Genomic DNA, 16,844 nt, shown 5'->3' with positions numbered 1-16,844 from the left:
TTAAAATCTGTTTTTATATATAGTGGCTAACATTTGTAAATCTCCAACTCCCAAATTTATCCCTTCCTACCCGCTTTTCCCAGTAACCATAACTATGTCTGCGAGTCTTTCTGTTTTGTAGAGGAGTTCATAATGTCCTTTTTTCTTCTTTTTCTTTTTTAGATTCCACATATAAGTGATATCATACGGTTTTTTTTTTTTCTCTTTCTGGCTTACTTCAATTAGAGTGACGATCTCTAGGTCCATCCTTATTGTTGCAAATGGCATTATTTTGTTCTTTTTTAATCACTTAGTACTATTTCATTGTATAAATACACCAAAACTTCTTTATCCAGTCATCTATTGATGGACATTTAGGTTGCTTCTATGTCTTGTCTATTGTATATAGTGAGTGCTGCTATGAACATTGGGGTGCATGTATCTTTTTGAAATAGAGTTCCCTCTAGATATATGCCCAGAAGTGGGATTGCTGGATCATATGGCAAGTCTATTTTTAGTTTTTTGAGGACTCTCCATACTGATTTCCATAATGGCTGCACCAAACTACATTCCCACCAGCAGTGTAGGAGGGTTCCCTTTTCTCCACAGCCTCTCCAGCATTTATCGTTTGTGGACTTTTGAGTGATGGCCATTGTGACTGGTGTGAGGTGATACCTCATTGTAATTTTGATTTGCATTTCTCTGATAATTAGCGATAGTGAGCATTTTTTCATGCGCCTATTGGCCATTTGTATGTGTTCACTGAGAATTACTTGTTTAGGTCTTCTGCCCATTTTTGGATTGGGTCGTTTTTTATTGTTGTTGTTATTAAGTTGTATAAGCTGTTTATATAGTCTGGAAATTAAGCCTTTGTCAGTCTCATGATTTGCAAATATTTTCTCCCATTTCGTAGGTTGTCATTTTGTTTTGCTAATGGTTTCTTTTGCAAGAAGCATATAAGTTTAATTAGGTCTCCCTAGTAATTTTCAAAACAAAGTTTTATTTCTTTTCACCCCACATTCCATTGCTAGTGGGAAGGATGTGGAAAATGGATATCTTTGAAATTAGAGAGACTTGTGAGGGCATTCAAAATCTAGCTCCTTTGCAAATCAAAGTAGGAGAACATGTTCCTATTGTACTATATGAAGAAATCAAAACACATGAAACCAGAAAGCAAACTACTGATGCTCCAGTGACACTTAAGTGTTCACATGTTGTTGATGGGAGTTTAAATTCATGCAACCCTATTTTGAAGGCAACTTGAGTATATGTGTGAAGAGCTTCAAAAATAATTTTTTCAGTAATCCAGTGATTCTTTTTCTGGGGCTTTAAAGAAATAAAAATTTTGACCTGTTTCACTTTGTTTCACTAAAGTAGCTGAAACTTTGGTGGCTTTTTTTGCAAAGTTGGGAAAATTTATTTTAAATTGTGTGATTTAAATTCTGTTACATGCAGTATATGATATTCATTTGAGGAGCTCAGAGGACTCTAAAAGTAACAGACAGTTATTGTGGTAGGTTATGTTATTATTCACAAATGTTCCCTCCTACTCTCTGGGAAAGGATTATGCTGTCTCACAGATGCAGGCTTAGCTACGTGGCATGCTCTCATCAATGACAGCAGAAGTGGTATGTGTTACCTGGGCAGCAGCTTTATGTCCTTTCTGCAGGGATGGCTGGCAGGGGTCCAGACTGAGGCTTTTCCATCAAGCTGAGTAAGCAGAGCTTCCTATTACATTTAGAATAAACGTAAACTCCTAAGCATGGCCTACAAAGCTGTGTATGATATGGCTCATTTCTACCTCCAAACCTCATCTTCCACTACTCTCCAGACTCTCCTCCAGACACTCAGGCCTCCTTGCTGCTCTCATTCTCCAAGCACACACTATTTCATGTCCTTTATTCTCCCTTCCTGCCCCATGGAGCATGGCTTTTTTCCTCCCTACTCAAATATGGTTTTCATGAAGAGAGAAGTCTTCCCCAATCATAGATGTGGTATCACAGGCTTTTCTTCTTGTTTATATCCATACTCTTTTGTCAGTTCTAAAACCGTTGTATTTATATTTTTAAATTGTGTTTTCTTGTTTACTACCTGGATTGTTCACTACTGTGTTCCCGCTGCTTAGAAAAGTACTTGACATAATGTCTGTTCAATAAGTATGTGCAGGTTAAATTAATTAACAAAGGTAACTTAGAGCTGGGCCAACTTTTACATTCTCCAATAAATGGTTTCTTGTCTTGCTGCATGAAATTTTCATAAATATCAGCAAGCAGAAAATAAATTAACTCCTTGAAATATATAGTTAAAAACCAGAAAGGCAGAACATACAAATACAGCAACAACACTAGTGTATTTGTCAAAATAGATATTTTAGTTATTTCATCATGATATTATAAAAAATGAGAATAAAGTGCATGTCATGGTAAAGCAAGATGAAAAATCCATGGTAAAAAGTGCAAATTACATGCAAACACTTAATAGCTCTCAACCATGCCTACTTTCTAACATTCCATCAACTCACAGGTAAAATGAAGAGATGCAGATTTTTTTGAAGATTAAATTTGAAAATAAATAGATTAATATCTATTAAATTATTAGAAAACTATGTTCATTTTTTACTGTAGTGTCTGTCATATAGGAAGCTATTTTATATTTTCTTTAATAAATGCACTTTAAAATTTGGGTATATAATAAATCACATCAGTATTTTGAAGTAGATTACCTAATCAGAAATATTTTCAAACTCAAATGCCTGTGTATTAGTGAAAAAGTAGGCATTACATTAGATATATACTTTAACTTAAGAATTTGGCCATTGCAGGGTAAAACTCTCCTCCTCATAAGCACACAGACTCCATATGAGAAATTCCTATGCAGTGTCAGACTTCGGTGATATTTTTTATATACTACATTTTTTATCACAAGAATGTAAATATGTTTGATTTAAGTTGAAACAGTTGCTAGAACATGCATAAAAAGTATTATTCCACTTTTTCTCCTGAATAAAATCCAACTCTTTCATAATTATCCAGTATATCATCCAGTCATGAGTGTTACCTGAAGTAGTCATGACAAGATGTTAAGTTCAGTTTTGTCTTTCTAATTTTAGCAAGGTATTGTTTAGCAGGCATAATCGGAACATACCTCAACATAATGAAGGCCATATAAGGCATACACACAGCTAACATACCCAATGCTGAAAAACTGAAAGCAGTTCCTCTAAGATCAGGAGCAAGACAAGGATGCTCACTCTCACCACTTTTATTCAACATGGTGTTGGAAGTCCTCGCCACAGCAATGAGAGAAAAAAGAGAAATAAGAGGAATCCAAATTGGAAAGGAAGAAACTGTCACTGTTTGCAAATGACATGATACCACACATAGAAAATCCTAAAGATGGCCAGCAGAAGACTACTAGAGTTCATCAAAGAATTTGGTAAGATTACAGGACACAAAATTAATATACAGAGATCTGTTGCATTTCTATACACTAACAACAGAATATCAGAAAGAGAAATTAAAGGAACAATCCCTTTTATCATTGCATCAAAAGGAATGAATTATAAAGGAGTAAACCTACCTAAGGAGGCAAAGACCTGTACTCCAAAAAGTAGACACACTAATGCATGTCCATTTTTTCAGTGGATAAAAATTAGTCTTTTTCTTATCTTTAAAAAGAAAAACTTATTGTACAGTATATTTTCTTCCCACAAGGTATACAAACTTGATTATAATAAAAGTATACATAATAAAAAAGTAAGCTATTTTAAAAAGTAAAATTTCAGGACTATGATCAGATGAAAATAGTAAAAAAGGTATATATATAAAAGGAGAATGTGGGTACACTAAACTTTCCTTGCAAATATTCCCATTCTCAGTCTGAATAACATGAAATACTTATTTGAACCTTTTCCAAACAACTAATTGTCCCTTTAGGTAGCCTGATCCTGTCCTTTAAAGAAAATGCTATTATTACTAGGTGAGTTAGATAACTATATCAATACTTCCCCTAAGTAAGTATTATAATAATACTAATTTGTTATCTTTCTACCCTCCCCATCTAAGCCCTACTACACAAGGAAGAGAGAGCTGTATGTTAAGTATTCTTCTCAAAAAATGTAAAGAGTTTCTTTAGAAAATTAAGTCTCACCTATGACAGAGTTTGCTAGCATTCCCCCAATCCATTCTCCACTTCTTCCTTAGGAATAAGGTCCCCCAATAATTAGTTGGACACGTGGACACTGAGATACTACATCCTTGTCATCCTTTCAGCTAAAGTTTGGCCATGTGACTAAGTTATGGCCAAAGGCTTCCTGGGAAGTGCTCTTAAATGGAGGGTGACCTTCCATTCTTCCTTTTTTCCTGCTGTGTGGAACACAGACTTGATGGTAGAATTTTGAACAGCTATTTTGGACCTGAAATGGAACTGAGCACTGAGAATAATGCAGCAATAAAATAGAGGGAGTCAGAGTCCCTGATGACTTTCTGATTTTACCATGGCAGCCCTGGACTCCTACCTCCAGATTGCTTTTATATGAAACAGAAATAAAATTATTTTGATCTTTTTGTCAATTGTGGCCAAGCCTAATTTTAACTGAAAAACCCACACTTGTGATGTTTTCTTTTGTATTAATAAACAAAATAATTACTATCAGAATACTTAATCTTGCAAACTGTAACAACAAAAACCACAAAGGTATTGAAAGTATAGATAGTTAAGTACTTAACTGGAGTAGAATTAGGGTGATCCAAATTAAAATCTAAAATTAAAATAAAACAAACCCTAGATTATAATTATTTAAAAAGGCATTTATGTATACAGTTTTCTAAATTCTATTTCATGGAAGGGAAAGGAAAAATATCAGAATCTATGGTTCAGTGATAAACATCTGTTCCCCGGCAGTTGTGAGCACATCAGGTGACACTTGATGTAGAAGCGGAAACTCCAAGGAAGAGGGATCAACTGTGAGAAGGATGTCTCGGAGGTTTGGGGGCTAGGCCCCCAGTTAGCAACTACAAAGCTGAGATCCTGTTGCCACAGGGAAAGTAGGTTCTTCAAGGATACCCATCTAAAAACAGATGGAACAGATCTAGAGCAGTGTTTTGCTCCCAGACAACAGGGCTGGCAGGAACTAAACAAAGTGGGACCCAGCCAGCCAGCTGGCTGGGATAAAGGCCAAGAGGAGGCTACACCTAGCGTCAAACTCAAAACTTAAGAATTTAGCAAAGAATAGAGATGGTAGGCAGAATTATTTCAGGAAGTCAGAAGACCATGACAAATATATCGAGGAAAGAAACAAAGGAACAAATAAAAACAAACAGTAAAACAAAACAAATCACTTTTTTTCAAGCAGCTACCATGGTATCTGTTTGCCTGAGGTCACTAAGAAAAAAGCATAGGGTCTGCATCCTGGCAGATGGACAGTTTTGTGTATCATCTGCTTTTCTCATATGCACCTTTTAAATGGATCACTCTAAGAGTTCTGGAGAGGGTGGCTTAAGGGAGAACCAATCTAGATTTAGCCTTTTAGGATACTGAAGTGGAGGAGGGAAATAATGAGGGCTTCAACCAGGGACAAAGAGGTAAAAAGGAAGACGAATGAACATTTTCAAGGCATTATTAGGTGTCAAAATCAGCACACCTGGAGATCTGAGCTGTGGGGGAGAGGGAGAAGAATGGTATGAAACAAAACTCTCACTGTAAGAAGGCAGGGCTCTAGTTTAGTGTACAGTTGGTACTGCCACAACTAGAATAAAAAATAGAAAATATTGAAAGAAAATCAGGTTTAGGGAGAAACAACATGTTCTGGGTTTGGAAGATATTGTTTGAAGTACCTATTGGACATCCAGGTGGAGAGACGCATCAGAGTTTGTTTTTCTGAGTAAGCCTTACGAGAGCATTTTGGACTCCAGAGACACTAAACTCGAAGCGTAGCACTGTAATGAAAATCCAAGAAAATTCAAGTGACTAAAATGCATGCCACATTATTGTGAGGTTAATAAAAACATTTTTCAGTTTGCCTTTACTTTTATTAAAAAAAACGCACAAAAATCAGGCTTACGCAACTTGCATCATTGACCGTATGCTGAAGTGATAAAACTTGAAATGATCCAGAAACCACATTTGCGAACCCTACCTCTTCCTCATCAGGATTTCATGAAGGAAAGCGACTGCACAGTTCCCAGACAAGATCACTGGACTAAAGTAGGCTTTAGCTATGTTCTCAGACATGTGAACATCTTGAGAATGTAGAGACAGAGTTTGAAGATTCAAACTGATTAATTAAGGTAGCTGAGGAATATATAAATCATGTGTATAACATTGGGAGCTGTAAGTACTATTTTAATAAGCCTTTAATCCAATGTATAACCTTGTATTTGGGAAAATTTAGAGCAAGAGCTTCAACCTCATCTAACTCACAGGTTGCACAACCACAGAACACCCCTGACCCTATAGGAAGAACTAAAAGAAATTCTAATTTGCAAATTAAGCCAATCTTTTAGAAACTGCTTTAAAAATAAAGTCACTTCTCTGCGTCAGGAACTCTTGTTGATTTCTGAATTGGTTAGCCCCAGCAGGTTTATTTTCTCAGGGTTTGGGAAGAACCGTCCTGCACACATCATTTCATTTTATACTGCTGCTTATTAGCATGTGCTTTTGCTTCTTCCTCATTTTAATTCCATCTCTGCCAAAAAATTAATCCCCCAGTTTGTCCTTAGAAGGCTTCTTCCCAGTCAGAGGTGGGGTCAGATCATGAACTGAGCTAGGGAAGGAAGCCAAATGACATCCACCTTGGCTTACTCCTTAGGGAGGAGTTTGCTAGATCTCTACCTGGGACTGGCCCTCTCTGTCAGGAATTACTCCAGATCCCTTTAGGCTGTGAGGTAAATTGGGCCTCACTTTTGCTTGGGCAGTGTTTTAAGTTTTTGTTAACCATTTTTTAAAAAAATTCTTAAGTACTGCAGTTCTTTTGAGGTTTTGACTAAATTTCAGTATTATGTACTGTCTGTTAACAGTCTCAGTTCAAAATCAGTAACTAATAAAACCAAGGTTTTGAATTTTAAAAAAGGGAGTAGATCTTGTTTCCAGGACTGGCTCTGCCTCTAGCTGTGTGACCCTGGACAAGTAATTACACTTTTTTTCTTCTCTCTCCCTCTTTTTTTTTTCTCTGCAAATTGAAAAGGTGACAGGTGCAAAGATAGCTGTCAAAGTCTATGAGTCCATATAATATAACGCAAAGGATAAATATACAAATCAGATTTGTTCCCAGGATTGCAGGATATATAAATCAAGATTTTCCCTCAAGCACCCTCTGGTATCTGTAATAAAGGGCAGGCAGCATTACTGCTTTTCTTTCTTTAAGAATAAAGTCTGAGCTTTTTTCCCTTTGAGCCCCCTTTGAATTCTTAACACTACATATTTCTCTATGGCTCCTACTACTTCTCACAAGACTGTTGCTTTTGTCAATAACTATATCCGCCTCCCCTATGAAAGATAAACCTCCCCTGCTAAACTGCTAACTTACCCTACTAACTTTCAATTCCATAGTAAATAGCATTACAAGCAACTCATATTTTAGCCATTCACATTTGAAGGTGAAGAGGTCATTCTCCTTTAGGTGAGGCCTCACAGAGCTTTGGGCAAGGCCTGCTTGAAAAGCGGTTTGACCCCGGAATAGCTTCTTGCTCATATCCTGCCCAGATGATGGCAGCGTTTTCTTGTTTAAATTAGAGTTTTCCACTTTATTCTACTTTGCCAGAAAATAATTAAATTAAATATACATTAGCTAGGATAGAATGAAAGGGTCAATTAGAATTAATATGGAAGATCTACCCTTAAGTATGTTCATATTACAAGTTATTTGAATACTTCCTGTTCTCTAAAAATGAATATAGTTATAAAATGTTCCTTTGTAATATTTTGTAATGATGACTAAATGAGATAAAACATAGCCTGGCAAATAGCACTGAATAAACATTATCTAAGGTGATTAGATCATCTTCAAATATTATTAAAAGCTTACCATGATAACATTTATCAGTCTTGTGCTAGCAAAAGAAACCTTTATAATTTCATCTCTAAAAATTGTTAGTGTTCTCACCATTTAAAAAGTTACACCATTCCCTTGATAATAAATGCATAAACTTCTCTGACTCTACTAATAGTGTCCTAAGATTCTTGAGAATATAAGGAAGAAGGGACAGCATTTAAAAGATTAGGAACCTGGAAAAACTGAACAAAGAAAGAGGGAGATAAAAGAAAGTAACTCTAAACTTAGTTAAATAATTAGTAATGCAATGATGGAAGGGTCCATAAAATAGAAAAAAGAATATTCAAATTGGCAGGATTTAAGACTGCAACAATATAGAAAGCTTAAAGGAAGATGAGCAAAAAAGCTCAGTAAAATCTTGCCATAAGCATCAGAAGTTATTCACATATCTCAGTTAATACTTCCAGGTTCTTGTTTTATGCTTGTCTCCCAGACTTTTCTGTGTTTATAATCAGGGTAAGGGCTAGGTTTTATTTACTTATTATTATATTCCCAGCACCCAGCTCTATCATAGTAGGTGATCAATACGTATGTGCTGACATAAAGCAGAAGTCTATGACAGAAGCCAGTAGAAACCTCCTCCCCAACACTAACTACCAAAGGTATTTGGAGATATTACTATTTTAATAACAAACAAAATTTAGAAATTATAAAGTAATTGTATTTTTGAATTGAATGAAAAATAAAGTATCCTGCATGCAGATAACTACTGATACATTCATTTAATAAATATTTATCCTGTAATGCTTAGCCAGTGCTGAAGAAAAGTGTGTGAAGAATTTAAATCTAGCCTATGATCTCATGGAGCTTACAATCTAATAGGAGAGGCTATGCAAATAACAGTTTAGCTAACTGAGATAAATGTTCTGAAATAGAAGTGCATCATACTGTGAGATGTGTAACTGAGTCAGGAGAGTGGGTGGGGGGATAGCTGATGACATTTAAACTGAAGGATGAAGTAGGTATTAGTCAGGGAAAAACTGGTGGGTGGGGGATAATTCCAGGCAGAAAGAATAGCAGATGCAAAGGCTTTGAGGAAGGAAAGAGTTTAGCCTATTCCCAGAATGGAGTCTGATACAGCTGGAATATAGTGGGCAAATGGAAAAAGAGGTGGTGGTGAGTGAGCCAGAGAGTCAGGGACTGTTCATATAGGTATTGGTAGGCCAGTGGGTAAAAAGTGACTTTCTAGATTGTGGTTTGCAAACCAGATTGATGTGCCTTTTATTGAAAGAAAGTTGAAGGGAAAGGAGGGTGTGGTGTTTACTTTGGATTCATTCAGTTTAGTTGGTGCGAGCATACCCAAGTACTGATGTCAAGTGGACAGCTGAACTTTTGCTTTTGTGCCTCCACTTGATACTTCAGTTCTTTCCTGTTGAGCAGTCTTGCTGAAGTTCCAGCCAGGTTCATCTGTAAGTTACAGCAGTGCAAAGATGCTGAAGACCTTGAAGGTGAGAGGGATGCGGTAATATTTTAGAGAGCAATATAAATATAGAGAGAAATGTGTTTTTCCCTGTTGGGTCACAGGTAAAATATAACTGAGAGAGGCACCAAGTAGAAAAGGAATAAAGATGAAAGAGTAGAAATGGCACATTACTGTAAATGTAGACCATCTATACTCACACTCTATGTTTGTTAATTTTAGGATGACTCATTATACTTGGTGTTTACAAATGGACTGGGGAAATGCAAATGGTTGTGACTAAGAAGGAAAGAAGCTGATAAAGAATAATGCTTTAGATATTTTTGTTGACTTGACTTCCATGGACACATAAACATCTCCAGAAAAGTTTCCCAGCTCCTCTCCAGGCTCTTTTTATCTCTTTTTCCTCTTCCTTTTTTCTTTTCTTTTATAATATTTACTTGACTTTTTCCCTTAGTTCCTCCTCTTTCAAAGCTGGAAATTTCAGCAGATGAGGGGATATTGTGGGGGCTATTATGATTGGAAAAAAATAGGCTATTTTGTCGTTTTTTTTTTTTTTAGCTTTGGGTGATAAAATAGTATCACTTTCATATTTGTGTGTTATCAATTTTGCTTTTATATTAATAATATGATATGAGAGAGTAAGTAGATTGTATATATGTGTGTGTGTATGTATATGTGTGTATGTGTGTGTGTGTGTGTGTGTATATATATATATCTATCTATCAAGAAATACATGCCTCAGCTTCTCCTAAGTGTCTGAATTTTACTCAGCTTGATTATAAAAGGGCAAATGATGTTAAAAAAAAAAAGAGAGAGAGAAGATTTATCTGGGAAAATTTGCTAAATGGAAAGATTGATGAGGTTTTTGGTAGGGAACAAAAATTATTGTAGATTTTAAAAGACAATAGAAATCTCAAACTATATAGTTACCAATGCCTCCCTGTCAGAAAATAAATGTATAAATCATTTTCCTGAACTGCATTTAGCAGATCTCTAATGCTAAACGTGTAACTATTGTCTTCATAATTTTAAGGAGGTTCTGTAGCAAGGTGAATTTGAAAAAATATGCCTTATGATACTCCCTATTGGAGCTTCAAAATATACATGAAAATCCAAAGGCCCTTGACAGTTCTGAAGCAGACTGACCTGTATAAAGCATCCCAGCATTTCTAAAACTTATTCAGGCCATGGATGTTCACTTCTCAGCACAGTTTTTAGTGTCCTGCAGAATGGTGGTCCATGAGAGACCAATTTGGGTAAAACTTATCTAAGGCATTGACAAAATATTTCCTATTTTAAGAAATATCCATAGTAAGAGGTACTGAGTTGTCTTATTCATTTTTGTAATTGGTAATCTTCAGAATTAGAGATTTCTACCTGATACCTAACCTGTCTGACAGAAATATCAATCTTACTTTCCCCAAATTCCTACTTTTTAACCAGAAAGACCTGAACATTTATTTCCTGTCAGAATGACTCTTTGAACAAAGAAAGATGCTAAATTATATGTGCACCTTCTCTTCTGTACTCTAAGGTATCACTTTTATCACTCCATGGTGTCAAATTTCCACTTATTAAATATTCCATTATTTTATCTTATAGGATATATAAAGTTTTAGGCTATAGTCATATATTCCATAATCACTGCATTTGGATTTTAGATCAGAGACTTGAAAACTACACAATATCTTTGTAAAGAGCTGAAAATATATGAAAAAATACAAAAATACATATTTGCCTTTTCTCTGCTTAATTTCATTGCAACATACTACCTCAGAAGATATTGTGAAACTTCTCAATGCACAGCAGATGGCATATTTGCACATAAGTAATGAGTGGACTATTGCTGACTCAGAATTTTTTTGCAATAGATTTTTTTCCCCTAAAAGCTATGACATCAAGGCTTCATAAAAGAAAATAAGTTGGGAAAATGTTCACCAACATAACCAAAATTGTATCAGGTTGTATGAGGTAAAGACCTATATCCATTAGTGAACAAAAACCCAGTTTTCCATTTTTGTTCTGGTAACTGCATTTACAAATGTAAGTATGAAGACATAAAGTTAGTAAAATCTAAATAATGGAATTAAATATACAACCCTGAAATTCTTAACATTCAGTGATAGTTGCACAATTTCTAAAAAATGACAAATCTATGGGTAATACAGATAAGTATTCAAAAGGAGGGTAGATTATAGAATATTAATAATTATAAAAAATATATTAGATATTATCATGTGTAAACACTGTGCAAAATAAAGAACATACAAATATTAACAACAAGACATTGCTGATGTATCCAAGGAGCTCAAACTGAGTGGAGGTAGACTGCACATTAAAAACAAAGCAGAATATGTCAGCTGACTTTTCAGCAGAAACTTTGAAGGCCAGAAGAGAGTGACAAAATACATTTAAAGTGATGAAAGGAAAAACCTACAACCAAGAATACTCTACCCAGCAAAGCTATCATTCAGATTTGAAGGATAGATAGAGAGTATTACAGACAATCAAAAGCTTAAAGAATTGAGTGGCACTATACTGGCTTTCCAGCAGTGTTAAAAGGATGTCTCTAAGTGGAAAAGAAAAGACCACAACTAGAAATAAGAAAATAGTAAAAGGAAAAATATCACTGGTAAAGGCAAATATACAGTAAAGGTGTAGATCAAGGAACTAGAAAAAGAACAAACAAAACCCAAAGTTAGTAGAAGGAAAGAAATCATAATGATCAGAGCAGAAATAAATGAAATAGAAGCAAAAAAAATAATAGAAAGATTAGTGAAACTAATTGCTGGTTCTTTGAAAAGATAAACAATCTTTAGCCAGCCTCATCAAGAAAAACAGAGGACCCAAATAAATAAAATCAGAAATGAAAAAGGAAAATTTACAACCAATACCACAGAAATACAAAAGATTTTAAGAGATCACTATGAATAATTATATGCCAGTAAAATGGACACCCTAGGAAAAAACGGATAAATTCCTAGAAACAGACAGTCTCCCAAGATTGAATCAGGGAGAAACAGAAAACATAAACAGGCCAATTACCAGTAAGGACATTGAATCAGTAATAAAAAACAAATCCTGAACAAACAAAAGTCTAGTTCCAGATGGCTTCACAGGTGAAGTCTACCAAACATTTAAAAAATAATTAACTTATCCTCCTCAAACTACTCAAAAACATTGAAGAGGAAGGAACATTTCTGAGGTCATTCTGTGACTAGATCACTGTGACAGAGGTGAAAAAAAAGAAAATTACAGGACAATATCACTACTGAACATAGATGCAAAGATCTTCAATAAAATATTAGCAGATTGAATTCAACACTACATAGAAAGGGTAATATACCATGATCAAGTGAGATTTATTCCAGGAATACAGATGGTTTTATGTCCACAAGTCAGTCAGTGTGATACATCATGTTAACAAACTAAAGAATAAAAATCATGTGATTATCTCAATATATGCATAAAAAGCTTTTGACAAAATTCAACATCCATTTATGATAAAAGTTTGTAATGAAGAAGATATAGAGGGAACATACATCACCATGAAAAAGGCCGTATGAAACAAACCTACAGCCAACCTCATTACTCAATGGTGAAAAACTGAATGCGGTTTCCCTAAGATTAGGAACCAGACAAGGATGCCCGCTCCTGCCACTTTTATTCAACATAGTATTGAGTCCTATCCACATAAGTCCTACCCACACCAATCAGATGAGAAAAATAAGTAAAAGGAATCCAAATTGGAAAGGAAGAAGTAAAATTGCCACTATTTTCAGATGACAGAGTACTATATGTAGAAAATCCTGAAGACACCACCAAAAAACTATCTGAACTAACACGTTAATTCAGTAAAGTTTCAGGATCTAAAAGTTATACACAGAAGTGTGTTCCAGTTTATACACTGACAACAAACTAGCAGAAAGAGAAATTAAGGGGAAAAAATCGCATTTAAAATTCTCTAAAAAGGAATAGAGTACTAAGGAGTAAATCTAACTAGGGAAGTAAAAGATCTGCGCTCAGAACCCTATAAAATGCTGATGAAAGAAACTGAAGATAACAGAAACACATGAGAACATATACCATGCTCATTGATTGGAAGAATTAATATTGACCATTCTACATAAGGTAGTTTGGGCAATTCCAAATGCAATCCCTATCGAAATACCAAAAGCATTTTTCACTGAACTGAAACAAATAAGTCTAACGTGTATGGAAACAGAGAAGACTCCAAATATCCAAAACAATCTTGAGAAAGAACAAAGCTGGAGATATAGTGCCCCCTGAGTTCAGACTATATAGTAATTAAAACAATGTGGTACTGACATAAAAACAGATACATAGACCAGTGGTTCACAATAGAGAGCCCAGAAATGAACCTACACTTGTATGGTCAATTAATCTATGATGAGAGTGGCAAGAATATTTAATAGGGAAAAGGCAGCCTCTTCAATAAATGACACTGGGAAAACTGGACAGCTACATGCAAAAGAGTCAGACTGGACTACTTTCTCATATGTACAAAAATAAGCTGCAAATGGATTAAAGACTTCATGTAAGACATGAAACCATAAAACTTCTAGAAGAAAATATAGACATTATGCTCTTTGACAGTGTTCTTACCAATATTTTTTGATATGTTTCCTCAAGAGAAACAAAAGAAAAAATATTAGACTCCATCAAACTAGAAAACTTTTGTACAGTGAAGTAAACCATCAACAAAGTGAAAGAGCCAACTGAATAGGAGAAGATATTTGGAAATTATTTATCTGATAAGGGGTTAATATTCAAAATATACAAAGAACTCATACAGCTCAAAACTTTAAAAAATCTGATTAAGAAATAGTAGATGACGTGAATAAACAATTTTTCTGAAGAAGACACTCAGATAACTGACCAGCAGGCACCTGAAAAGATGTTAACCATCACTAATCATCAGAAAAATGCAAATCAAAACCACAGTGAGATATCACCTCACATCTGTCAGAATGGCTATTTTCCAAAAAAATAAAAAAATAAAAATAAGAAAGAAAATGACAAGGGTTGATGAGAAAGTGGAGAGAAAAGAACCCTTCTACACTGTTGTGGGAATGTAAGTTAGTACAGTCACTGTGGAAAACAATATGGAGATTCCTCAAAATATTAAAAACAGAACTACTATGCAATCCATCAGTGCTACTCCTGGGTATATATCCAAAGAAAACAAAAATGCGAAATCAAAAAGATATATGCACCCCTATGTCTATTGTAGCAGTATTCACATTAACCAAATATAGAAATAACCTAAGTGCCCATGAATAGATGAATAGCTAAGGAAGACATGGTAAATATATAGCATAGATTATTACTCAGCCATAAAAAACAATGAAATCTTGCCTTTTGCAACAACATGGATATAACCTGAAGGTATTATACTAAGTGAAATAAATCACACAGAAAAAGACAAATACTATATGATTTCACTTAAATATAGAATCTAAAACAAAACAAATAAACAACCAAAACCAAACAGAAGCAGTCATGGATGCAGAGAACAAACACATGGTTGCCAGAGGGGAAGTAGTTGAGGGGAGGAGAGAAATACGTGAGGGAGAGTTAAGAGTTACAAACTTTCAGTTACAAAATAAATTAGTCATGGGGTTAAAATGTACAGTGTGGGGATATAGTCAGTAATAATGCAATACCTTTGTATAGTGACAGTAACTAGACTTATCATGGTAATCATTTTGTATGGTATGGAAACATGGAATCGTTATGTTGTGCACTAGGAACTGACAGAGTGTTGTTGGTCAATTTTACTTCAGAAAACAAACAAACAAACATACAAACAAACTCATAGAAAATCATAACAGATTTGTGGTTACCAGAGGTGCGGGGGTGGGGCAGGGAAATTGGTTGAAGTTGGTTAAAGTGTATAAACTTCTAGTTACAAGACAGGTAAGTACTAGGGATGTAATGTACAGCATGACTAATATAATTTAATTCTGTGTGTTATATATGAAAATTATTGAAAGGGTAAATCCTTAGAGTTCTCATCACAAGGAAAATTATTTTTCCTCTTTTTCTTTTATTTTGTATCTATATAACATGATGGATGTTCCCCAAATTTATCCTGGTAATTATTTCATGCTATATATAAATCAAATCATTATGCTGTACACCTTAAACGTATACAGTGTTGTAAACCTTAAACTTATACACTGCTGTATGTCAAATATATCTCAATAAAACGGGAAGAAAAATCAGAATTAAACAAAACAAATCTCGTGCAGTCATAGGCAGACTATTATAACAAGTGAAAAGGAAAAGCATCAGCACAGCCAGTCATAGGCTAAGGAAGTGATAGCTTCCAGATGAGGATGTTGAGGATGGATTCACAGGGGATATTACATGACATCTGATGGTTTTGAGGTGTTAAAGAAAAGCCTAATGTTTACAGGAACTATTTGAACACAAGCATGAATTAAAGGCATTTCACATTTATCATGTGAAATAAAGTGATGAGTCTTTAGGAGCATTTGGAGAGATGAGGGTCCAAAGTTGGTTTGGAGTTAGATTATATGGTAGAGTGATAGGGTTTTATTTTGTTTTGTTTGATATTGTTTACTTTTGTAAAGCATCAGTATTCATATAATCTGTAGTCTCATGCTTCTTTTTAATTCTATAAAGTAAAAGTGTCTTTCTTTTGTCCAGAATTTTCTGTCTTGCTTAGATGTGCTTTAGACAATAACATGTTCTTCATAATACTGTAAACCTTTCCCAAATTACCTTAAATGTTATTTTTTGTTCTGGAAGTTACTTGGGCTTTTCTAAACAACACGTGCTGTTGAAATATTTGTAAATGTAAGGGCCAAATGAAAAATATAGACTGTCTAGAATAAGACTTTTAACCTAAATTTTACATGAAAGTGTTATAATTTGGTGAAATGATACAGAAATTCCTTCTAGGATTGTGTACATTAAGGATGGTGCCTGTGTAGGAAAATAATGAAATAAAATGACAGTAAAATTCCTGGACTAAAACACTGATGAAATGCAAACCGAGGTGATTCTATTCAGGGCACTGACAAATGGTGACTAATTAATACATTACAATTTATAAAATATAAACTGTATTAAGAAGCCAGCAAAAATATTGTCCAAGTTTTACTTCCCAGAGAAATTTTGCTGTCTCATTTCATTGAAGACCCTGTTCAAATACCATCTCTTAAAGAAGATTTCCTGGGTTATTCTACTTAAAATAGCACAATATAGGTTTATAATGGGATGGAGTTCTAAATAGAGTGGCAAAAAATCAAAATTTGAAAAAAATCAACAGTATATATATTTGAAATATTCTTACTGACACCAGAAGTGATTAAGTGCATATCTTACTTGGATCATAATCAT

The sequence above is a fragment of the Vicugna pacos genome, chromosome 7 (genome assembly GCF_048564905.1).
Source record: "Vicugna pacos chromosome 7, VicPac4, whole genome shotgun sequence".
Taxonomy (NCBI): Eukaryota; Metazoa; Chordata; class Mammalia; order Artiodactyla; family Camelidae; genus Vicugna; species Vicugna pacos.
This window is presented reverse-complemented; position numbering follows the sequence as displayed.